We start from the raw sequence: 25,852 nt of genomic DNA on the forward strand, positions 1-25,852 counted from the left end.
CCTCAGGCACTACTGCCTCTTTATGGTCACAACCCTGGAGGTGCATTTTGCTTATACTCTGTTTTCTAGGCAAGAAAGAATAGAGGTTCAGAGAGGTCGAGCAAAGTGCTCAAGGTCACGCACTGCGTGACGTACACTGGATTTACATTGTGTCTCAAGTGTTCAGGCTCTTAACTCCTATCTTATATTGGCTCTTGTGACTCAGGCTCACTGAAGGCACTGGAGGAAGCCCAAGTATGTTTCATTTCCCTGAATAGATAGGTGCCTCTTCTAATAGGCAGCCGGTTTGGGAGTATGAAAGAGGAAATCGGATCAGAGCCCGCTGCTAGTTAAAATGAAGATGGAGGAAGCAGAGTTCAAAGCAGGGAAAAACTTATAAGTCTTATTTTGTGTAAGCATCATATTAAACAGATTCCGTTCCAACTATAAACAGATTTTTACATTTCCACCTTCTCCCCTCCAGCAGCCCCCACCGTCCCTGACAGATTGTTCCCTTCCTTCTTGTTTAGATTATAAGTAAGCAAAATTGGCTTTCCTTCCTTTCTCCACCCCCTGGCCCTGCACCATCTGGGGGTGCATATTTCTTACCCCAGTTTCTTTTAAAATCCTCCCTTTGCTTTCTGTCCAGCGGCCCGTTCGCTTTTGAAGCTCTGCGGAGAGTTTCTCCGCCGGCCGCCAGGGGTCGCAGTCGAGCAGTCGGAGCCGCCTCTCCGCAGGGGCGCAGGGACCGCTTGCCGGGAATCGCGAGCCCATCTCCTGTATATATCAGCGCACCGCATTAATCAGGCCGCAGCTCTGCAGTGCTTTGCGAGGGGAGTGAGAGACCGGGGTTGGGAACGAGATCGGGCTTTTTCAGGCAACTGGAGACCGGCCGCCTCAACTCTCCTGCCCCAGGCTCAGAGCAAACAGTGCTCAATCAAGTGGAGCAGGAGGGGGGGGGGGGGCAGCCACTCGCCCTGGCCCAGGGTCATGCTGGTTTTTCAGAATTTCTTCTGAAAAGGAGAGGAGGAGGTGGCGTTACAGCGGCAGATCTTGATGTAGGGGGAGAGGACATGCCTCCCACCCCTGTCCTCTTGCCTCCCCTACCCCTGTCAGCAGCCCAGGCCCCCAGAAGCAAAGCGCTGCTCTCCTCCTGCACGCACGTGGACGCTCCGGCTCACCAGTGATTTCTCCGTCACCTCAGAGAGACTTGGCCCAGCCTCTCATGGTCTCTGCATGTGCCTGGAAAGCAAGGCCTCTGCCAGAATTTTATCAGATGGCATGCAGAGGAGGGGAGGGGAGCACGTGCTTCCTTTAGCATGAATTTTTCAACATTACATTTTCATTTCTCTGCCCTATTTCTCTCAATTCCTCCCACTGCTCTTTTCAGAGCTGGAGCTGCTTCTTAGGATTTGGTGCAATCACTGGGCATCTAAGATGGAGGCACGGGGGGAAGAAAGGAGGCGAGGAACCCAAGGACAGGGGGAAGGGATGTGCCAGCCCAGGATGCCTGCAGTAAGTCAGTGAGCAGAAGCCAGGGGCTGGCTGGGGCTTTTGCAGCTCTTGGGAAGCACTGTTGAGCAGTTTTATTTAAGCCAGCGTGTGTGTTGGAGGGGGGCGGGCGGGTTGGTGGTGGTGAACCAACAGGAGTCCAGGAGGCACCTTTCCTCTTTCCCAGCAGGGGTCCACTTTCCTTCCTCTTTTCTCCTTCCTGCCCCTCCCGTGCCTCTCTCCTTCCCTTTGTTCCTTCCGTGAAGACAGATGCAAGCACACATAGAGACAAGTACACATGTGTAAATATTTGCTTATGATACAAGACAGGCTTCGATCTATTATAATAAGTTTTAAAGGAATAAGTTTTAAAGGAACAAGTTTCTTGACATCAGTGGGGTTTGGGTTGGATCTTCAGAAATGGGTAGGAATTCCGCAAGAGGGAGGAAGGCATGCCAGGCAGAAAAAAAAAAAAAAAAAAAGAGCTTGAACAAAGACCTCAACGCGAGACATTTCGTAGCATTCGAAGAGAGCTGTTGCCGCAGTGGTTCTGCAAAGATGGGGGGGAAGGGATGCGTGGTGTCAGTGTGCAGAGTAAGTTGGATCAGGGATGGGGAATTCTGCGCGCCTCGATGAGGAGGTAGAGGGTTGTGTAAAACAAGCCCACTGAAGCTTCCCACGGCACAGTAGATTTGTGGTCTGCGGGATCCCTCTGAAGGGTGGATAGATAAAGGGTTGGGGGGGTGGGGGTGCTGGGCAAGGGAGATCAGTTTGGAGAGCACTGTGATGGTAGAGGTGCAGACTACGATGGCGTGAACTAGGGCTGCTGCACTGGTAGTGGAAAGAACGTAGAAACCACACGGAAGGACTTCATGCTTGCTTCTCGACAGCCTCCTGCCCCCGTTTCTTCCCCCTCTCTCCCACTCTCCATCATGGTTGGCGATCTCCCACCGCTTTTCATTGACAAATGGAAACTTTTGACAGAGAACTCTTTCTCCTCCCAACCGTTAGGTCTACACATGCACCTGTGTCCGTTATCGTTGGATCCATCCTTCCTTCTCCTGGGATGTAAAAAGTCCCCTTAACCAAAGGCCAGCACCTCCCCTCTGCTCTTCTGAAGGGTGTTTCTCCTTCGTTACTCCTTCTCTCTCCTGTACCATCCGTCTCCCCCTCTTTCATATTCATTCCCACCAGCACACAGATGTGCTCTATTATTCCCCCTCTTTAAAAAAAATTGTTTTTAATGTTTATTTATTTTTGAGACAGAGAGAGAGAGAGAAAAAAAAAACATGAGTGGGAGAGGGGCAGAGAGAGAGGGAGACACAGAATCCGAAGCAGCCTCCAGGCTCCGAGCTGTCAGCACAGAGCCCCACGCGGGGCTTGAACTCACTAACCGTGAGATCATGACCTGAGCTGAAGTCGGGCGCTCAACCGACTGAGCCACCCAGGCACCCCTATTATTCCCCATCTTCACAAAAGCCTCAATTGATGCTATATTCCTCTCTCCCTATAGCCTTATTTATCGTAAAACTTCTCCAAAGCATTGTCTACGCATGCTGGGTCCATTTCTTCACCGACAACTACAGATCAGTGCTCAGTTTGCTCCAATCTGGCCCACAACCTTGCTTTGCCAAAATTACTCTTTAATTTTTATTATCCTACACCGGGCGGGTGGGTTTCTGGCCTTATCTTGGTCTTTTGGTAACATCTGGCATATTTCACTCCTCCCTTCTTCACAAAACACTCTTCTTTCTTCGTTTTATAACATTCATACTCTCCTGGATGTTTTTTTCTGTATCACTAGTCTCTGCTTCTCATGCAAATTTGCTGGCTCATCCTTTTATTTATTTATTTATTTATTTATTTATTTAGAAGGAGAGAGAGAAAGAGACAGAGACAGAAAAGGGCAGAGGGAGAGAGGGGGAGAGACTATCAAGCAGCCTCCATGCCCAGCATGGAGCACAACGTGGGGCTCGATCTCAGTACCGTGAGATCATGACCTGAGCCAAAATCAAGAGCCAGATGTTTAACCGACTGAGCCACCCAGGCACCCCTGCTGGCTCATCCTTTTATTTATTTATTTAATTTCAACGTTTATTTGTTTTTGGGACAGAGAGAGACAGAGCATGAACGGGGGAGGGGCAGAGAGAGAGGGAGACACAGAATCGGAAACAGGCTCCAGGCTCCGAGCCATCAGCCCAGAGCCCGACGGGGGGCTCGAACTCACGGACCGCGAGATCGTGACCTGGCTGAAGTCGGACGCTTAACCGACTGCGTCACCCAGGCACCCCTGCTGGCTCATCCTTTTAGACAGGACTTCCAAGCGATGAAGAACCTGGTTATGGGCCCTCTTCTTCTTTTCCCTTCCCTTCCTTTCTCTCCCTTCCTATCTCATTGATTGTGTTCCCTTCATCTGTGTACTCCCACCGCATAAACACATCTCTATAATGATGCCTTCTGAATGGATCTCCATTCCAGAGCTCTCCCCGTGGAGCTCCAGGTTGTTATATCTGTCAGCTTGACATCTCTACCAGGATATCTCATTGGCATCTTAAATTTAGCATGTCTAAAACAAAACTCTTAATTCTCTGCTGTATCCACTGCCAGCTGGCTCCGTTCCTCCTTCTATGTCCCCAATCATGAAATGGCATTATCACCCACATAGTTGCTTACACTCGAAACCTTGAGTCATTCTTAATTCCTCCTTTTCTCTCGTCTCCATATCCCATCTATCAGCAAGTTCTACAAGGTTTGTCTCCAACATATGTCTCGTATTGGTCCGTTTGTCACCATAGTCACTGCCATCCTATAGTTCAAGCTGCTACTACCTCTTACCTGGTCTAGTGCAAAAGCTTTGAACTTCCCTCCCTGCTCCACCTTTTGCCCCCTCTTCCTCATTATTCATTCTTCAGGCATCCGTGAACTTTTCAAAGCATAATTCAGATCGGATCCCTGGCCTGCTTAAATGCTAACATTTGACTTCCCATCATACTTAGAATAAAATCCAAATGGCTTGAATGATCTCCAAGGCTCTTCACGATCTGGCCTCTGGCCACCCCTTACCCTAATCAGTTATGGTCACTCCCTTCTCAATAAGGTCTATCACAAAGTTCTCATTTCTGGTATTTGGACATGTGAAGCTTTTTCTCTCCCTACAGCCTTGGTACCTGCTGACCCTTGAACCTGGGTTGTTTGCTCTTCCCATGGGTCTTTTTATGAGAGGCTCCCTTCTCATCCTATAGAGATGCTTTTCCTGACCTGAAATTATCCACATCACCCTACTCATTTCCTTCATACCATTGATCACACTTTGCAACATAGTGCTTATTTATTGGTCTACTGTCTGTCTCCTAAGACTCAGAAACTGATATATCTTTCTCACCCTTACCTTCTCCGCACCTAGCATTGCCCCTGGCTGTGAGTTAGTAGTGTTGTCCGTAAGGTAGAAATGGATCTGGTTATCCCACATACAGAGCAAAAGAGGAGGGGGAGTTCTATTAAAGGTGAGAAGGAGATACTAGAAGAACACTAACCTTCTGTTCCTGTGAGAGGGGACAAAGGAGAAAGTAGAGACTTGGGTGGGGGTAAAGGTGACTTCATGTTGAGGGAGAGAAGGCTGAAGGACTTTTCAGCTGTCAGATGAGCATGTAAGTCTACAGCTTGTTGAAGAAATGAAGGCCAGAGATAGGTTTGGAAAATACCTATGCCAAAATGATCATAAAAGCCATGCATGTGGATGAGACTAATTGTAGGGGTCAGGTAGATTGACAACAAGCGAGAGACAGGCACTAAGCCTTAGCCTTAGGCAGTGCCTGTAATTAGGAACGAGAAGGAGGAGCCTTGGAAGGAGACTGAGAGGCAGGAGGGAAACCAGGAGAAGGAAGTATCACTGAAGCATAGGAAAGACAAGATTTTAAAAAAAGAGAGTAAAATTTCAGTTCAGTTCAACAAATATTTATATTCTGTTTTCCTCTATGCTAAACTCCATATTTTGCTATAGAACTACAAATATAAATTAACTCTCATGGCTTATGTGGGGGTTAGAGTCTCTTAGGGGAAAGAGGTATGTCATAGAATATATTTAAATAAAAAATATATGCTACAAAATAGCACTATGTACTTTATAAGTGTATACCCAGATGAAAGATACATGTTGAATATATTAGAGCAGTTTCTCATGGGGGAGAGCTGAAGTGTAGAAGGGGCATAAAAAAGAATCAATACAAAAGTAAAACAAGAGAGGATCTCAACCATACAAGAATGTTAGAGTTCCATGAGCAGAGGCTTCTGATCATTTAACCATCTGCACAGCCCCTAGATTCTTGCAGTTTTTTCCTATAATATTGAAATACTTTTTTCATATTATAAAGTGCTAAATATTTATTATAAAATCTTTAAAAGGTAAGAAAGCAATTAAGAAACTCAGCATCACTTGATATCTCATTGCCCCGATATAACCTATGCTAATATTTTGTAACTAGGTACACATGCATATACATGTATATATATTTTTGGTGCCTTTAGTTATTTAAAAATTGCTAGTAGTTTCTAATTCAAATCACCTAGGAACACATCCTCTTTTGGGAAGAACCGCTTGCATATCTCCATGTAGACACTGAATATAAGGGAAGTGTCTATCTGCCCATTGTTTTAGGAGAAAAGTATAATAGAATATGTTTTGGTTTCACTAGGACCTAAAGCCTAGACACTGGGGGTGGTGGTGGTGGTGGTGGTGATGAAATTAGGTAGTCAACTTCCACAATATCTTTTTGCTTCCATGGATTTACAAAGAGATCAAAGAGCCTTTTAGAAGAAGGGCAACAGCACTTTTTCCACTGAGGTCCATGTTCACATCCTCCTGGTGGGGGCCCAGGTGGCAGGAAAAGGAGAAGGAAGAAAGACATCTTCAGACCCACAGAAGGCACTCAGGGAAGGCTGGAGCCACTCGCTACCCCTACTCCTTGGATTACGACCACGCGTTGGGGAAAGGTTGTGGGTGGGTGAACACTAAAAATATTGTGTCCCTAAAGAGCTCTAACATCAGAACTCAGGCCTGCTTAGCATGATGTATGATGTGCACACAGCTGAGCTGAATTCTGGGGAAAGACTCGTCATCTCCCATCTAACCCTGAGCAGCTAGATGCAACCTGAGAGTAGGTATAAACCTGGGTTCCTCCAGCACTTCCTGTGGTGAGCAGGGACTTGGGAATCGGGTGTTTCCTATAGTGTGCAGCACCCAACAAAGGATTCATGGAACTCTTCCTGCAGCAAAAGTATTCAGTGGTGGTGACAACAGCTATTGCTGTAGTATTGGGCTTTTGGCACATTGACCGAACTTTCCATTTTCATTTGTCTCTTTCTTGGGCAAGGCAATAGTAACTGATTGCTTTGGCCTCAGTCGGAAACGACCTCACTTACCTATGGGACTTTTGAAAGGTGTCATTTGGGGAGGAAGGATGAATTGCTCATGATTGATAGAAAGAGAATTTAAAGTCATTTATTTGGCTTTTAAATGGAATGAAACTTGATGTTGACCTCAAATGGGTAAAGCCAAATTACCGCCCCCCCCCCCCCCCCCCACAAATGGCACTTCTCTGTACTGCTGGAACCACAGTGGAGAGCAAGACAGATAGTCTACTCTCTGCAGCCCAGAAGTTTATGTTTTAGTAGGAGAGTAGGGAGATGACAGATGCAGAGTAAGGAATTTGGCCTTGCCCAAGAGAGGTCTGGCCTTTGCTCCTGGGAAGTAACCCAACCTCTAAACCCTTGGAATTTCCTGAGTGATACAAGTGTCTTTGTTATTCATGGTAGGCCCCTCAGACCCTGCCTGATACTGTAGGCTAAGGGGTGGATCTTGGTGGGCCCCTTGGGCTACAGGATATCAGCACCACCCCTGAGGGAGTAGAGAGGTGCAGACTGACTTCTGCCACAGGGGCAATAATCCAATCAATTATATCCGCATAATGAAGATGCAGCAAAAACTCTGGACATTGAGGTTCACGCAAAACTTTTTGGTTGGCTGTTCTCTACCTGTCATGTTTTATGCCACACTTTGTGTCTTGGAGGGGGCCACACCCTGCTTGACTCCTCAGGGAGAGGACAGTGAGAAGCTCCACCTCTGGACCCCACCCAGACTTGCCCCCCCTCCCTTCCCGTCTTGTTGCAGGTTCTAATTTGTATCCCTTCCCTGTAATAAATGTGACTCTGAATATAATAGTCTTCTGTAAGCTCTGAGCGTTTCTAGCAAGTTATCAAAACAGAGGGAGATTTGGGGAAACCCCCGACGTTGCAGTTGGTGCCAGAAGTCTTGGGCAGACCTGGCATCTGGAAGACTGTGTTCTAAACCCTGCAGTTTGGTTAGCTTCAGGTACTGGACAAAACAATTACACAAAACAAACAAATACTCCAAATGTGGAAAAGTTACTTTCAGAAAGTGACAAGTTTCTGAAGAAGATGGAAAACATAGTGATGTAAAGGGAATGACAGGGTGTGGGTCTATGTGTACTGGGTTGTTGGGGTCTGGAGCTGAATCTTCAATGACAAGGCAAAGGCATTCAAAGATCTCAGGGCAGAACATTCCAGGCACAGCCAGCTAGAGGCACAAATGGTTTGTGAGGTGGGAACAAGCCAGGTGTTTTCAAGAAAAAGGAAAGGGGTGCCTGGATGGCTCTGTCGGTTAAGCTCCAACTTGGCCCAGGTCATGATCTCAAGGATCATGAGTTTGAGCCCCGCATCTGGCTCTGTGCAGACAGCTCAGAGCCTGGAGCCTGGAGCCTGGAGCCTGGAGCCTGGAACCTGGAGCCTGGAACCTGGAACCTGGATTGGATTCCGTGTCTCCCTCTCTTTCCACCCCTCCCCCACTCACACTCTGTCTCTTTCTCTCTCAAAAATAAATAAACATTTAGAAAAAAAAAGGAAAAAGGGGTCCTGCTCCAGAGGGTTACGTAAATCAGGTCTGGCCTTCGTGTTTTGTTGTTAAATATGATTGGAAATTCATTGGAAGATTTAGCACATGATGTGCTTGTGTTTTGTGTTCTTCTACTTATTTATTCATTTTTAAATTATAGTATAATTAACATATAGCATTATATTAGTTCCAGGTTTACAATATAGTGATTCAACACTTCTATAAATTACTCAGGACTCATGATGATAAGTGTACTCTTTAATTCCTATCACCTATTTTCACCCATCACATCCCGTCTGGCAACAACCAGATGGTTCTCTATATTTAAGAGTCTGGTGTTTTTTGGTTTTTGTCTCTTTTTTTCTTTGTTCATTTGATTTTTCTTCAATTCCACGTATGAGTAAAATCACATGGTATTTGTCTTTCTCTGACTGACGTATTTCACTTAGCATTATACCTTCTGGCTCTATCCATGTTGTTGCAAATGGCAAGGTTTTATTCTTTTTTTGTGTGGCTGAGTAATATTCCATTGTATATATATACATCTATCTATTGATGGACACTTGGGCTGCTTCCATATTTGGTTATTGTAAATAATGCTGCAATAAACATAAGGGTGCATGTATCGTTTTGTATCAGCACACAGGAGGTATGACTACTTATATTGGTTCAGGGAGTAGAGCCAGGAATCACGTAATATGTGAGAGCAAGGATGGAGAATCAATGGGGCAAGATTGCAGAGAATGTGGGAGGGTGTGGCATGAACAGCAGAAGTGGAGAAAGAGAAAAAGGTGATGGGGACCCAAAGGCTCATTGGGAATGAGAAAACTCAGCTCTGCTGGCCCTGCTTATTGCTGTGAAGGAGTTGGCAGAGAATCTCCTAAGAATAAAGGTCAACAGCATGTCGGAGAGCTTCAGGGAATCAGGATGGTTTCAAAATACTTAGATGCTCCTTCTCTGTGGAAAAACAAAGATTCCCAAACCTCATAGGAATTGTAAGTTCCTCTCTATTCCAACAATGTGCTACACATACCTCTTTCAGAGCACTTACCTATTTCATAGTAATGATTTGTGTGTCTGACCCACCTTCTTGAATATTATCTCTATGAGGTGATGAAACTTAGTTGGTCAGCAAATTTCCCTTCCCTCAAAGCGTGAATGAGAAAGAAGTACCCTCTCTGGATGAAGACAACACAACAGGAGGGGTCCAAGCCACCCTTCTATGAAATAAATTAAAAATCATAGGCAAACACTACCTTGGGTCAGAGTCAAGGATTGGTGAAAATTTCAGCCCCTTGAAAAAACTGTTGAACACATACACACATTATGTCGATGTGGTGAATTTTATAGAAACCTATTAGAGATGGGGAAAAGATCCTTGCTGGGCACATTCTAAGCACTCTATAGGGAAACATGTTTGTTGAATGAATGCATGAGTACATGAGCAACATTGAAGACAACTGAGATGAGGGAGAGTGTATGTGTCTTCACTCAAGTCTTCCTGTTTCATGATTTTCACAAGCAAGACAGCCCGAGCTTGCGTAGAGAGGCTGCAAAACTCATGGGTTAGATTAATCGAGGATTGCAGTCATGTGGGGTAATACGGAGGAGGGTCCAGTGAACAGATGGTTTTTCTGGTGGTCCTCAGCACATCTGGAGTTGATCCCAGAAGGCTCTCTTAAAGATGCTTCCTTACAACCATGCAAAACTTGAAATCAAGCATCTTCTGGTGGATAGCCTATTTGTTCTTGAGGTGCCCTTGGCTTAGTCTGGGTACAGGGTGTGTGTGTTGGGGGGGGGGGATGGTGTGCCTATGCCTGTTGACCGTTATCCTACGCTGGTTTGCGTGAAGGTCACAGAGCACTAATTCTTCTGAGTGCTAGCCTATGCCAATTCTTTCCCAGTCCTGAGAACTGCCCATTCTTCAATGTGTGATGGTTTAGGGCAATGGTTCTCAGATGTTAAGGTGGATCAGAACCACTTGGAGGGCTTCTTAAAATACAGATTGCTGCGCTCACCCCTGGAACTTCGGATTGAGTCAGCTTGAGGAGGAGCCTGAGAATTTGCATGTGTAACAATCTCCCAGCTGGTGCTAATGCGGTTTCTGGACTATGCTTTGTCTAGAGTTCTCTTTCTTCACATCACCTAGCTTTGCTTAAGAGACAGTGACCTATCCCAGCAAAGTGCACATCCTTTGTTCTCTGCATTTTGATTCCTCCACTCCCTCCTCACTGCAGCCCAGCAGCTGTGGACTCTACAGTGGGAGGAAGATTGGAAGATAGCCACAAAAAAAAAAGAATTATAATGTCTTTTCACTTGGCTCGGTCAACACATCTCAGGGGACTCAGAGTGCCCTCCCCACCATTGTTGGCAAAGATTGAGGTACAGCTTTAGTCCTCTTTAAAGGCCATTTCTATGGGCACGCAGGTCACTGTTGGTAGTGGAACTCTTGTTTCCAGAGGACGCTGACTCTGAGGAAATGCCTTGACCTTCACTCTTGAAACTGTCTCCACATATCTTTTGGCTCTGCTCTGAAGTCCTGCCCCAGCCCTTCTTCCCAGCTGATCCCTCCCCTTACTTTTCTCTTGTACATCAGGTGCAGACCTTGTCACATTCCTTCCTCAGTGCCCCGGAGGACCCATGTTGCTTCCTCCTGGAAATCGTTAGTTTCCCAGTTAGACTCTTTCGTTCAGGTGGAACATCCCCCAAGGGCAAGGCCCACAGCTTAGCTCATTTTGAGTGTTCCCTTACACTCCCTCACTGTGGCATCTAGCCCGGTGCTATGGGGTACACAGTGGGTGCTCAATAAATACAAGTTTTCCAAATGTAGAGAAGAAGGTCTCAGTCCCATTCCACGTGGACACACAGTTCACCCGATCTCCATCTGTTAATGTCCCTGTCACAGTACATACTTGTATTTTAAGAGACCACTTAGCTTGCAAAATATGTTCTTGCAGTCATCTTCGAAGAGATCCAACCCCCACTTCCAATCAGAGGTTTGTCCCCCAGCATTATAACCACCAGGTAAATTCTTTTACTGGAGTTTGGAATGAGATGCTTTTTACGCTAGGTGCTCTGCAGGTATGTGGATGTTAAAGACTGTGTGGGAAGAAGAAGGTTTAAGATCATCGCCAACCAAGTAAATACCACTGTGAGCCAGGAAAAATTCACTTCTAGATCTTTGTATTTCATCTAACTGGGTAATGACATCCTCAGAACTTATACACTCGACTTATGATGTTAAGATACCTAGGATTTGGGGAATGCTTTGAGAAGGGCAAGGTGAATGCAAGGTATGTATTCCATTTCTGCCTGCACACAGTTTTGAAGGTTTCAGTTCTGACATGGTGTATCTTCATCATTGAGGAATATCTCTGGGCCATTATATGTGTGTGAAATACAGACTCAGACACGTAGACATTCCCCCCGCCCCCCACCCCCAGGCTGCACCTGAATCTATAGTAGGATTTATTTTAAAGAAAATGTTACAGATACAGTTAAAATCCACTGGATATTTCTCCTCCATCTCATTTCTTTCTTTCCTTTCTTAGAAGTAACCGACACCCTGGATTAGGTTTTTGTCCTTCCCACACATTTAAAACACTTTTTACTAGATATATGGTCATAAATAATATATAGATTTGGCTCTCATGTCCTTGTCACATGTCTTTGCCTCCTGTACACTGTACTTACCATCCTGCAACTTTCTTTTGTTTGCTCAGTGTTTATATTATGAGTATATTTTATTGAAGTGTGATTGACATGCAAAACCTTGTACACATTTAGTGTATACATGTTGATGAGTTTGCACATATGCATTCCCCTGTGATACTTTCAGTACAACCATGATTCTAAACAGATTCATCGTCTCATGAACATTTTTAAATAGTCTGCATGTCCGTGTGTGCCTATGTTTTTTTTAATGTTTACTTATTTTGAGAGAGAGAGAGAGAGAGAGAGAGATAGGGGGAGAGAGAGAGAGAACCCCAAGCAGGCTCCACATTGTCAGTGCAGAGCCCCATGTGGGGCTTGAACTCACGAACTGTGAGATCATTACCTGAGTCAAAGTCAGAAGTCTGATACTTAACCGACTGAGCCACCCAGGCTCCCCTGTGTGTGCCTACTTTCATACCAGCAAGGACTGCTTTAAAGATCTGTCCATAACACATGTATGTGAGGAATATCATGATTACACATTTATATGTCCAGGCGTAGGGAGGGGAACTTAAAGTTTGCCCTTAAACATTTCCAAGTAAGTTTACACGTATTTATCAAATACACTTGTAGAGTCAAACATACCATAGGTCATGTCCTGTCCCTTCTAAATACAAAAGAGACATCTTGCCAAAGTCTGATTTAATAGTTAACTTTCTATGGAGGTGTTAATGCTATGCCCGCGTTGCAAATATTTTGGAAGAATTTCTTCTGTGCTTTAGTCTTTGATCTTGGATTACTATCCATAAATCGGCAATAACTGTTGCAAATCTGTTTCTTAGAGAGCTGTTTTATATGTCCTCTCTTCCTAAAGATAGTAACTCACCAGCCCCAGAAAGTTCCTCTGGCTTGGTGGGGACTGTCAGTCCAGGAAAATGTCACTGAGACTGGGTCTTCCTAGTGAAGTAAGACTTTGCATTTCAAACATTCTTAGGAAACCGCTTCTGACTTACAAGCAGTATAGGCTTATGATAAATGAAGATTCTATTTCGCATAACTGATTGCATTTGACATGAGAAGTATGGACCAGACCTTGACCCCAATTAATGAAATTGCCAATTGCTATTTACAGAGGTTAGCCCAGTGCCTGTGATATGTTTGTAAAACCTCATTAATTCAGAATTTGGGTTCCTTTAGAGAGGGCCATCCTTTACATATATCTTTGTTTTAACTTCGGAAAAGATTCTGCCACAAGAATGAGTAATGTGGAAAGTTATATTGGGGATACATTTAACACGCATAAGTATACTTTTTTTTTTTCAACGTTTATTTATTTTTGGGACAGAGAAAGACAGAGCATGAACGGGGGAGGGGCAGAGAGAGAGGGAGACACAGAATCGGAAACAGGCTCCAGGCTCCGAGCCATCAGCCCAGAGCCTGACGCGGGGCTCGAACTCACGGACCGCGAGATCATGACCTGGCTGAAGTCGGACGCTTAACCGACTGCGCCACCCAGGCGCCCCTAAGTATACTTTTAAGCAAACTGAACCCTCTCAGTGGTGTTCTATCAGTCTGTATTTGAATTTTTGCCAGACAAAATGGGTCTAGCAGCATTGCATGAAGACTGTGACCAAAAGCTGTCAAACCTAAGGCCCTTTCTTCTCTCTTTTGGCCACATATTTCTTCCTCAGGGCCCCTCCACTTCTCTTGAGATCTGCTCCATTTTCTTTACTAACCAGTTCCTGTGTATGCTCAGGGTTTGACAACTTTAGTTTGCACCAGGCCATTGTGTTCTTACGGGGTCCAAACACCAAATGCCCAGTCTTCTAGCGTGAGCTACTCCAAATACTCTATGTGACAACTGTCTTTTATGCGAATCTTCAGAGGCCATAGCGAAGGGCCAGACCAAATATTGACAGCCCTAGTCCTTTTTTTATTTTAATGTTTATTTATTTTTGAGAGAGAGAGAGAGCGAGATACAGAGTGTGCGTGAGGGAGGGGTAGAGAGAGGAAGACACAGATTCTGAAGCAGGCTCCAGGCTCCAAGCTGTCAGCACAGAGCCCAAAGCGGGTCTCAAACCCACGAGCCGTGAAATCATGACCTGAGCTGAAGTCGGACCCTCAACCGACTGAGCCACCCAGACGCCCCTGACAGCCCTTGTTCTGACCAGTCTTCTCTAGTTGGGCGAGAGTCGCATGTTACAAGCCCTGGCCACCCTAGGAGGGCAATGTCTCTTAGATTTGGGCCACTGGCCAAGTCAAGCACTTGGCAGGTGGCTCCTTTGGGCCACTTGTGTCAAGGGAAGGAAACAGGGTCCATATAAGGTGTGACTGCAGTCCTAGGCACAGCCACACATTCACCCAGCACCCCCTGACCTCTCACCTTTGTTTTGGTACCGTTGTAAAATCAAAAATTTTGACATGGAGTCCAATTTGGTAGTGAGGCCCAGGAACCCCGAGGCCCATGCTGCCTGCCATTACTCCTACATATTGCACTGGCCCAGGGGTGCGTCCTCACCCTCTTTTCTCTTCTTCAGACTCTCCCTGAGAAATCTTCACCTGAGCCCAGGGCTTCAGTCTCTATGATGACCCCCAATCTGTGTCTGCCACTCAGCTCTTCTCCAGGCCCCAGACTCTTACGTTCAGTTTCCTCTCAGGCAGCTTATCCGTTTCTGAAATTCACAAGTGCAAGCCAAAACTGTTGTCTCTTTCTAAAGCCTCTTCTTACATTTCCCAAAGACCTCAATTTCCCAGTTTACTGAATGTCAGAGCTTCTCCACAATTGTCTAATTCTGAAAAGTCCTAAGAGTTTTGAATCTTCTCTGTCCACCAGTTCTATTCACTCGGGATCACCCTTTTCCTCATAATACCTCCTGCGGCTGCTTTTCTGCACATCCCGTCCATTTCATTAGATTTGTATAATAACCTCCTCACTAGCCGTGCTGGCCCGTTTTTTCTCTTCTAATCTTTCTGCCACACCGCGATCGGAATTCTCTTTTCAAAAATGACCTGATGTCAATTCCCTAATTAAAAAGCTTCAATGGCTCCCCACTGCCTATAGGATAAATTCTGAACTCTTCAGCTTAGCTTATTACACCCTTAACCGTCTACCCCTCACTACCTCTCCCTCCTTATACCCCTCTATTCCCCATCCCTTCCCGGGCCTCAGTCATACCCACTATCCAATACTCCCCACAGGTGCCAACTTCTTCTTCAATCTCATGTATTTTTATAATGGCTTTCTGCCTGGAATATTACAGCTCTACTGATTCGTAAGGGTCAGCGCAAAATCTCATAACTCAAATCTTCTGGTCCACTTGTCCCAAGGCAACTGCTTCCTCCTTGCGGTTCTCAAAGTTTCCTTTATCCATTCTTCCATTAAAGCGCTGAACACATTGCATCAGAATTATTTTCTAGTGGTTTAGCAGACGCCGTTCACTTAGGGTCCAGGAAGTAACATTCATGAACGGTGGGGGCAAGTAAGGACAGTAGATACGGTGGCCACGTGGAGAGTTACGAGGCCTGGCCAAAGGCCTCTCTAGTGGATGCTTTTCCTACTATTTTTTTTTCTTTTACCAAATTTGAGTACTTTTCTTATATTTTCATAGTTTCCGTACATTACGAGTCTTGCCAAAAAAACGGAACTCTTCTGTAGTGGGGGTGCAGGTAGGAGACCTCGGTTCCTTCATGAAACATGGATCTGGAAAGTGGGTAGTGTGAGGGAGGCAGGCAATGCCAGGGCACTGATCTGCTGGCCAGCATGGCAATGAGGCCATCTGGTTCTGTGGACGATCATGCTGAGCTTTAGGAGTTGGGTCCCAGGCAGTAAGGGCAGCAGTGTAAACAAGAGAGGCCTCTGTGATACAACTGGGCTTGTTCCTGGCCAACAAACTTTCAGACTCAGCCTTTCTGGCTCTCATATACAGTCTCTGGCCCACCTAATACCCTGTACTACATTTATTTTATGCTTCCACTAGCTAGAGTGGATTGTATCATTCACATCTAAGAACCCTTGATTGAAAGATAATTAGTATGTGTGTGTGTGTATATATATACACACACACACACACACACACACACACACACACACATTAGTGTGCTAACAAATTACCACAAATTTAGTGGCTTAAAACAACATAAATTTATTATGTTATTGTTCGACAGGTCATAAGTCTGACACAGGTCCCACTGAGCTAAAATCAGGGCATTTGCAGGGCTGTATTCTTTTTTGGAGACTCTAGGAATAATCTACTTCCTAGCCTTTTTTAGTTTCTAGAAGCCACATACCCTCCTTGGCTCTTGGAGCTCTTCTTCCATCTTCAAAGCCAGCAACAGCACGTCAAGTACATGTCATGCTTCAAATTTCTCCTGCTGCTTCTTTTGTCCCATCTCTCTCCATCCTGACTGAGGCTGGGAAAGGTTCTCCGCTTTTAAGGACTCATGACTAGCTTGGGCCCTCCTGCATGGTCCAGGACAATCACTCCCTGTCAAGGTTCTTAAACTTTAATCACATATGTAAAGTCCGTTTTGCCATAGAAGGTAAGGTATTCACAGGCTCTAGGGATTTGGATGTGGACGTCTTTAGAGGGCTATTATTCTGCCTAATATCATACACTTTACCCCTCAGGGAAGAGAGCCTGTCTTACCCACCTTCACGGGCCCAGCATATAGTTATACTTACTGAATAGATTGTTGACTGTAACCTCAACTAGACAAACTCTACCAGAGAGCCTTGCCACCTTCTTACTCCTCCTGCAAGTGTGGCTGAGGCTGTTATCAGGGCAGGTATGGTTCTGGCTGGTAGGCCGTTCCCTCTGGGCTCTGCTGTGGCCACGTTGGGTGCCTCCCTGTGGCACTGTCTTCTATTCTATAACGCCCGGTGTTAACTTCAGCACCTGACAACATCACACTTCATTTCTTTAATTTAATTATTCCTTCAACATCCCAGGGAGGTGAGGCAGAGTCAAGTGTGGAGTATAGCAATGGAGATACAGGGTCTTGGACTTCACCAAAATCCCTACACCAGAGTCTAGAGAGGTCAAGAGAAAGGCAGACCTATTGACTCCCTGCTCAGACTTCCTTTCACTGGACCTCATGGCTTTTTTCCTGTCACTTACAATCTGTCACATGGTAACTGGGTTCAGTGGCAGAAAGACAGACTGTGAGGGAGAAAGTAAAAAAAAATGTCTTCTAGAAGCCCAAGGGAGCTTTTCAGGAGACAGCACATCTGGCAATACTTCAAACTAAGACTGGCCTAGATTCTGTGATGAAATAAACAAACAAACATGGTGGATCCTTTTAATGCATGGAAACTTGGTTAGAGATCCTAAATGACTTCCCACTGCTCTTTGAAAAAGCCCTAAATCCCTAAGAAGACCCACAGTGCTCTGCATGACTTTATTCCTGCCTACATCTCTGGTTTCCTCTCACCAGTATTTTCCCTGTTCTCAACAGCCCCGCTAAGCCACTTGTCTTCTAGTTTTTCAAAGTGGTCATGCCCTGTGCTCATGGTATTTCCTCTCCTGTGATCATTTTCCCATTTCTTTTCCTACTCCTTCAGCTAGCTAAGTTCCACTCCATTTTAGGTCTTTGTTTGAATTTACTTATTCATGAAGGTTTTCCTGACCCCCTAGGCTAGTATCAGTCAGTGTTCTTAAAGAAACAGAGGATGGTACAAGTCCCCACCCAAGGCAGAGGACCAGTGTCCCAGCTCAGCGGTCAAAGAGTGAACTCTCCTTTCTTTCTCCTTTTAGTTCTATTGAGGCCCTCAATGGATTGGATGATGCCCATCCACATAGGAGAGGACAATCTGCTTTACTCGGTCTAATCTAAATGTTGATCTCATCCAGAAACACCTTCACAGACACCCCCAGAAATAATATGTAACCAGATATCTGGGTACCCCGTGACCCAATCAAGTTGACACATAAAATTAAGCATCACAGTCTCCCAGTTATACATAGCAACATATCACAATTGTAATTAAGTAATTAATTATCTGTAGTGATGTGATTACAACCTTAAGGCCTATCTTCCTTTTTTTTGACTATAAACTCCACAAGGAACTTACTTTATTCACCACTTTATCCTCAGAGTACAGCACAGTGACAGAATAGAGTTGCCACTTAAGAATTTATTGAAATAATAGCTTTCCAGTAGAGTCCCACCAATTGCTAAGGAAGATATTACTGAAGAGATTGGGAAGAAGAGAGTGTCCAATTCTATTGCAATTTCTGAGGCGAAGCACTTCATCTTACATTACTTTATCTCTCAAAATGCTATCTCCCTTATTCCGAAGTCCCAGCAATTATCGAACAAATACTAGGTGATAGAAGGAAGTGGACTAATGGCATGGCATTGGGGGTGGAGGTGGGGGATCCTCAAAGAGCTGGGTCTTGGGCTGGTTTGTGAGAAGAGTCTGTGCAGGTATTTAACCTCCCCTTGCTTCACGTCCAAGATTGGCCTTTGCCACAGCACTGCTGGCCTCTGGGCCAGGAGTAGAAGGGCCTTCCCATCTCAGTGCTATGGAGGGAGGAATGGTGGATGCATGTCTTCCTATGAGTCCACATTAAGAAATCTTAAAATTGCTCCCCAGCTTTGTAAAAAAGCAAGGAGGAGTCAGTTAAGGGAGGGCAGACTCAAATGGTCATGGCAAAGCAGAAAGGCAGAACGAGTCCCTTGACGTGCTGGAGCTGATAGAAATTATAGTTTTAGCCAGTTCAGATCCGTACTTTATAGCTGAGGCACCTGAGGACCATGTAAGCTCATTGGTTCTGCCAAGATTAGTGACCAAGCCAGAACTCAGATTCACCTCTTTGGACCTCTAACTCAGGACTCTCTTTACCCCATCATTTCCCCTGTCCACTCTAATGACCACACATGAATGCAAGTGAGCATAAGCAATGTAATCACTAAACCCACACAACCCGGGTGCTAGATGGAGTCTCCTTGTCTTTTGAAATGCAAATAATACTAGCTTGGGACCCTCATTCCATGGGCAAAGGGGATCCACCTTCTCTCTCAGTCTTTGCAGAGGTATTTACAGACACCTACTCTTCTGCTGGTCACCTCCGGCCCTGACTTCCTGCTTCTGACCTCCTGAGCTTCCTGTTTCTGGATCACCTGGGTAAACTGTGCACGCCTTACCTTTTCCTCACTAAATTATGCCTTGCTGGGCGTGATTCCTTCACCTTCCCCAAGTGGTACCATCACCAAGCTGATGGAGCCTTGTGTGTAGCAGACTCAGGTGAAGGTTCGAGGGCGTGGAGGGAGTTTACACTGCAGGATCACAAACAACTTCACTGCACAATAGACACCCTGTTCTCAAACGTTCTTGGGCATTCCTACTGGCCTCCCTTCTCAGCAAGGAGCAACTTCCAGCCACATTACACAGACCCCTTTCCTCCTTTCCTCTCCCATCCTACCCCAAATCCTGTTACATTTTTGTGCAAAAAATATTTTAACTATACCATCGATTATCTCCTTTGTCATTGACCAAGCTCTTGGGGCCCATCTTCTGCACTTCCGTAGGCTTATCAAGGGGTCTCACCCACCAAAGGGAGTTGTCTTTCTGAGATGAACTTTATCTAGTGCCGTGTGTGTGTGTGTGTGTGTGTGTGTAGGCATGTAAATATAATGTGGCTCATATTTTCTTAATATTTTCCCATATTTTCTACTTATTGCCTTAGTTTAATGTTCCAAGGTACCTTTTAGAGAAGGATGAGAGCTCAAAGAAGGATCAGGAAGAGAAGAACATAAATGGCCCTTGTAGCAGATGAGGAGTGTGCAGCAGAGGGGTGGGAAGGGCCCTGAAAACCACAGAGCTGAGACATGATCAAGGTCCAGATTCAGGGTGGCCTCTGGAGGCGGGCTGTGCCAGTGGTGGGGCACGTAAGGAAAGGCTTATGGGCGGTGCAGGAGTTGAGGCCCCTTAGACGGGCAGGGTGTCGGATGGAGATTGGGCAGAGATGAGAGGAGCCATTGGACCAAAGCCTCCAAACTCCGGCCACTACAGCCGTTGCTGCAGCCCCCAGGGCCTGGCTGTCAGTCACCATTAAAATAGCACCTTGGAGGTACTTCAAGGGGGCCTGGGAATCAGAGACCAAGGCAGAGTCCAGAAAGGGATTTTATTAGGCCATTCTCATCAGCTAGAGTGAACAGTGCCAGGGACAGGTACAATATTTGTGACTACGAGGTGGGATCTAGGAGAGCTGGTGGTGGAAGTTTTTGGAGGAACATAGCCCTCAGGGTCTTTACTGCCTCCTTCCAAAACCTGGGTCTTGCCCAAATGGATGTACTCTCATTTGCTTCCAGAAGCTCCTCCTTGCTCTGTTTCCAGCTGCCCCAGGCCGAGCAAGGGACACTGCTTAGATGATCTTAGAGCCTGGGTTTCTTTTCATGTTAATCACTATGACAATAGCTAATACTTACGAATGCTTTACCTGAATTGACTCATAACAAACTTGTGAAAGTAGGCATTCTCTCTATTTTAAAAGTGAGCAAACCGAGACAGAGAAGTTGAGGAGTTTTTACCAAGGCCACACAGTCGGCAAATGTTGGGTCTGGGAATCAAAACCAGGCTGTTTAGCATCAGTCTAAGTGCTTAACCACCACACCAGCTGCCTTTTAGTAGACATTTGAAGCATCATCTGGGTAAAGGGCAACTCCAAATATACAGCCAATCAGAAAGTACGACTTATTTCTCAATCAGAAAAATGACAAAAGACATGGTTTGACCATTTTGAATATGCAAACTTGTATAATAAGAGGTTAGTTATTCACGTAAAAATTATGTAGGGTTGTGCTAGTCAGGGTTCTGCATTCCAAGGAGTGGAAATTGACTCTGGCTGCCGTAAAGGATGTTGGGTAGCAGGTGGAACCGAAGGGGAGGGTGGAGAACCAGGACTGAGAACAGAGCTCCTGCCTGGCCCAGCTTCGCTGTGCGGACACTGCGGACCTGACTTGCATTGCTGCTGCAGGAGGCTCTGACAGCATTGAAGTTAAATGTCAAAACCTGTATTCAGAAAAGCGCACGCTCATAAGCATATTGCCCCAACAATGGACAGCCAACACACCCATGTATGCACCTGGTACCCACCACCATGCAGAACATTACCAGCATCCCATATGAAAAAGTTCAGTGTCAATAAATATGTAAAACGATTTTCTAGAGTGGGTGCCCAGTGTATTCCTACCAGCAAGGTCCGAGATTTCCAGCTGCTCTGCAGGCTTCACAGTCTGGTCCTGTTGTCCCCCTCATGCTGGGCTTTCGGGCAGCTTTGTAAAGGTATCTCATTGCGGTTTTAATTTGAATTTCTCTGATAATTGGTGGTGAGGCTGGACACCTTTTCACATCATATTGACTATTTGACATTGCATTTTGTCCTTTTTTTTTTTCAGTTTTGTTTTCTGTTGAGTTGTCTGCCCTTTTCTTATTGATTTGTAGGAGTTCTTTACGTATTCCGGATACCAGTCCTTTATTGATGCCTATTGCAAATACCTTCTCCACTCTGTGAATTGTGTTTTCACTCTCTGATGACACCTTTGAACAAAAGTTCTCAACTTTAATGTAGTCCAATTTATTGATTTTCTTCCCTTTATCGTTAGAGCTTTTTGTATCTTATTTAGGAACCCTTTGCCTACTCCAAGGTCAAGAAAATATTCACCTACCTTTCCTTCTAAAGGCCTTACACTTAACCAGGGTATTGGTTTTTTTAAAACGACCTTTAAGTGTTTCAAGTATGACAACGGACAGTTGCAATTCTCCTGAGAATAGTTGCTAAATCTGTGTTAAAATGTTTTTATTTTTTAAACAGGCCATGTCAGATTTATGTCAGATAACGTCTGAAAGCACCAAATCTAAGCAATGATTGAGATCATTGTAAGGCTAATGGGTTTCCCCAAACAATTTTTATTGTTCAAAGTAAAGTCATTAAGAGTTCCATTGGTAAAAGGAAACTCTCACTTTATATAGAAATGGTATATTTCATGCCTGTTTTGATTGCAAAAGACAGGAATTCAACTACAAGTAGCTTAGAGAAACAAAAAAAGAAAGATGAGAAGGACAGAGAGGAGATTTGACTGGCTCTAAATCCTAATAACTAAAGAACAAGATGGGGCTGACTTCAGGCACAGCTTGATCTAGGCACTAAAACAGTATATTAGGGCTGTACTTGTACATGTCTCTATATACTCTACACCTCCTTCTCTCTGTATTTTGGCTTCATACTCAAGAGGAAGGAAAGATGGCCACTAACAGCTCTATGTCTATATTCGTATAATTTCTAATCTAAGAAGAGAGACCCTTTCCCCTGTATTTATATGTTACATCTCAGAGAAGGCCCTAATTGGACTTATTTGTGTCATGTGCCCACTCCTGAACATATTACTGTGGTCAAGGAGCTGGAATAGTCTAAGTGGTCAGGCTGGGTCACATGTTTACCCCTATGACAGGGGAGGAGGGCTGGGCCACTGTGAATGACAGGGCACTTTGCACGTAGGATGGGTGGGTGGCTCTCCAGTAGGAAAGTGAGGCGGTATTTTCAGACATCCACTAAAATATATTTCTGTTAACGTGGCAAGAAAAGGAAGAATCTCTTGGTGCCAAGGGGTTTCCCTGGCCTTTCTGTTTTTTATAAAATTCTATATGACAGGAGCTGGGCTAGGTGCTGGGGATAGACATAAAAAAGCCATTTTCTGTGCCTTAAGGAGCACACAATCTTTTAGCTGAATAGAAACATCAAAAGACAAATGCAAGGCAAGGTGACGTTTGCGACATGGAAGCCTGCACGCGCTGCAGTGGGTGAGTCTAACGGTGTCTATGGAGTGCCAGACGAGGAGCAAATTGAGCTAACTCTTGAAGAGGGGAACTTTTCTGGCGGATGAATAGAGGAAGTGCGAGGGTGACTTCCAGGCACAGAGAGCAGCTGGGCAAAGGCAGAGGGGCCTAGTGACGGAGGGTGTGTTCAGTGGAAATCCGGGTCCAGGAAATCTAGCACAGCCAAGACTCTCTGTGTCCTTCTGCCTCCACCCAGGCCAGGCAGGGCATGGACACAGGCATTGAAGGGGCAGGGGGAGATAACATCTTTGGTAGGCAACCTTAAAACCGGTGGTGGCTTTTGTCCCTAGCAGTGCTTGCATTTTGGCCATACCAAAAGGGAGTCTTGTCCAGAGTCTGTTAAGGGCTTTTGGGAAGCGTGCATGAAGAAGCTCAACCTTCTCATGGCTTCTTATCAAAACAGAACGTGCACTGCTGAGTTGTTGCTACTTTTTTTTTTTTAATTTTTTTTTTCAACGTTTATTTATTTTTGGGACAGAGAGAGACAGAGCATGAACGGGGGAGGGGCAGAGAGAGAGGGAGACACAGAATCGGAAACAGGCTCCAGGCTCTGAGCCATCAGCCCAGAGCCTGATGCGGGGCTCGAACTCACGGACCACGAGATCGTGACCTGGCTGAAGTCGGACGCTTAACCGACTGCGCCACCCAGGCGCCCCTGAGCTGTTGCTACTTTGAGGCATGTTTACATTTGAGCTAAATTCAGTGCTGCCCTTCCACTGAGGTTCTTTTCCTTTCCCTCTCTTCTCTGCGCATGCGCGTGCTTGTGCGCGCGCGTGTGTGTGTGTGTGTGTGTGTGCGCGCGCGCGCGCGCAAGTGTGTGCCCGCAGGCTCCCGGCATCTCTCTCACTTTGAAAGACTGCCTGCCTATCATGTTGACAAGGAGAAGACACGCTGGGAAAATGTCACAGCTGAACGGTCCCAAGGGAGACAGCTTTGTCAAATGCCAAACATGTGGGGAAGTAAGGCCTGCTGGGGCCTGGGGAGGGGGTGACTAAGCGAGAGTAGGCCAGGGGCCGGCAGCATTGGTGCCCCTGAGACAGTCTTAGCATTTGTCTCAGAGCACGCTAAGGGTAGGAGCCTGTCAGTGGGGAAGGGTGAGGTGAAGCTCCGTTTAAAATTCAGGGTCCAGCCCTGCCAGCCTGGGCTCTGGGGATGATGAGGGAGACAGACAGATGAGCTTGGGCGCAGAGGATCCACAGCCCCTTCTGGGGTTTAGAGAGGGAAGCTTCTCAACCAAGGACACATTTGAATCCTCCACAGGGGTTTTGAGCAGACTTGGTAGGACACACAGAAGTCGGCGGGAAGATAAGAGTTAGACAAGATTTTTCGGGCTCCTACTCCAGTTTCAAAACGAATTCCCAGAGAACCTGTCGTAAGGCCTTGAAGTTTCCCAGACATAAATGGACACGACCACGGGTGCCTCTGTCAAAGCACAGTATCTGTGGTTTGCGGCCAGGAATTGACGACGTTTTGGACATTTTCTGAGCCGTACTGAAACCAAACCCATCAACTCAGTATGCAATAGGTTGGATTCTGTAAGAGGCAGTGCTCGTGCTTTGGGGAAATAGAAAGGCCCTTTCTCTTTATTCCATGTAGTAAAGAGTTGTCTCTCATTTCTTTCTCCCAGGGCTGTCAAATACTGTTTGTTCACCAGAAGCCACATGTGTCCATACCCTCTGCACCCTCACTGGGCACAGTCATGTAGAAGGGAACAGGCAAGGAGAACTCAGGTACCAGTTAGAGAACTGTACCAACATGCCCCCAAACACTGATTCAGGCAGCAATTATTTCCTTCTACTCACAAGTATTCCCCAAATTCATGAAGAGCCTGATCATGGGAATAGGCCAATGGATGCTTTCTCTTTACTCATTCATTGAAAGAACATATTGTAAGAATTTATTATCTCCCATGGTAGGGGCTTTGAGGGAAATCAGAAAGCAGTAATACCTGATCTCTGTCTTTAGGAATCTCATCGAACCCCAGGACAAAGAGAGCGTGGAGACAAGTAAGGATAATTCAATGTAAGAAGTAATTAGCCTCATAATAGAGGTTTGAATAAAGGGCTATGCAGTCACTTCTCATTGGTTACAAGAAACCTATGGCCACCCTAAGCAAAAAGAGATTTATTAGGCTCCTGAGATAATTCATAAACAAAATTTCAGAAGGTCAGAAATGAGGACAGCTCCTGGGAACCCCAGGCGTGGACTCAGTTTTTAGGAAGCTGCCCTACATTCCAACCACTGTTCATCCTGTTCCTTCTTTTTTGTTCTACTCAGATCAGCTTGTGGCAGTCTCTTACACCGTAACTGCCTTATAGTATCTGATCAGAGTGGGCCAGAAGTAGCCGGGCACTCCAGCATCAAAGCCTGGAAGGGGGTGGCTCACACTGCCACCCATCCTTCATCAGCTCAGACCAGCCCACATCTTAGAGGCTGTCACCTTCATCATCCTATTTCCAGGTGAGGTGGGTGAGGTGCTGCACTTGGCTTAGGCAGGATCGATGCTTGCTTTCAGTCTTGGAGCTAAGGAGGAGTCTGTTAGAAGAAGAAAAAGTGAAGGACATGGATGTTCAGCAGAAAGGACACCAAGCCGTCACCTACAAGTGATACAGATGCTCAGAGAGAGGAGGGATAATGTCCAGATGGTGGAATCAGAGAAAGCTTCAAGAAAGGGCTGGGACCTGAGCTGGATTTTTGACGTAGGTCAACTTTTAGCGAGTCCGCCTCAGCCATGCCTTGCTCCTACGAGAATGCCCCCTCTCGGCAATACAGTGATAGGCACGCAGAGGCACAGTCAAGTTATAATTGGTGACTTCCACCTGCATGGCCATGGCTAAGTCGATGGAGTTGAATGGCTGAGTGTCAGTCCAGTGGGTAAGTTGATCCAATGAAAGCTCCTTCCCTATACATCAGGAATTGGCATACCCTACAGGACGCTAGTCAGTTGATCAGTGGGTTTGGAACCAAGAAAACACGTAAAAGCC

This window comes from Prionailurus bengalensis, chromosome B4 (assembly GCF_016509475.1).
Source record: "Prionailurus bengalensis isolate Pbe53 chromosome B4, Fcat_Pben_1.1_paternal_pri, whole genome shotgun sequence".
Lineage (NCBI taxonomy): Eukaryota > Metazoa > Chordata > Mammalia > Carnivora > Felidae > Prionailurus > Prionailurus bengalensis.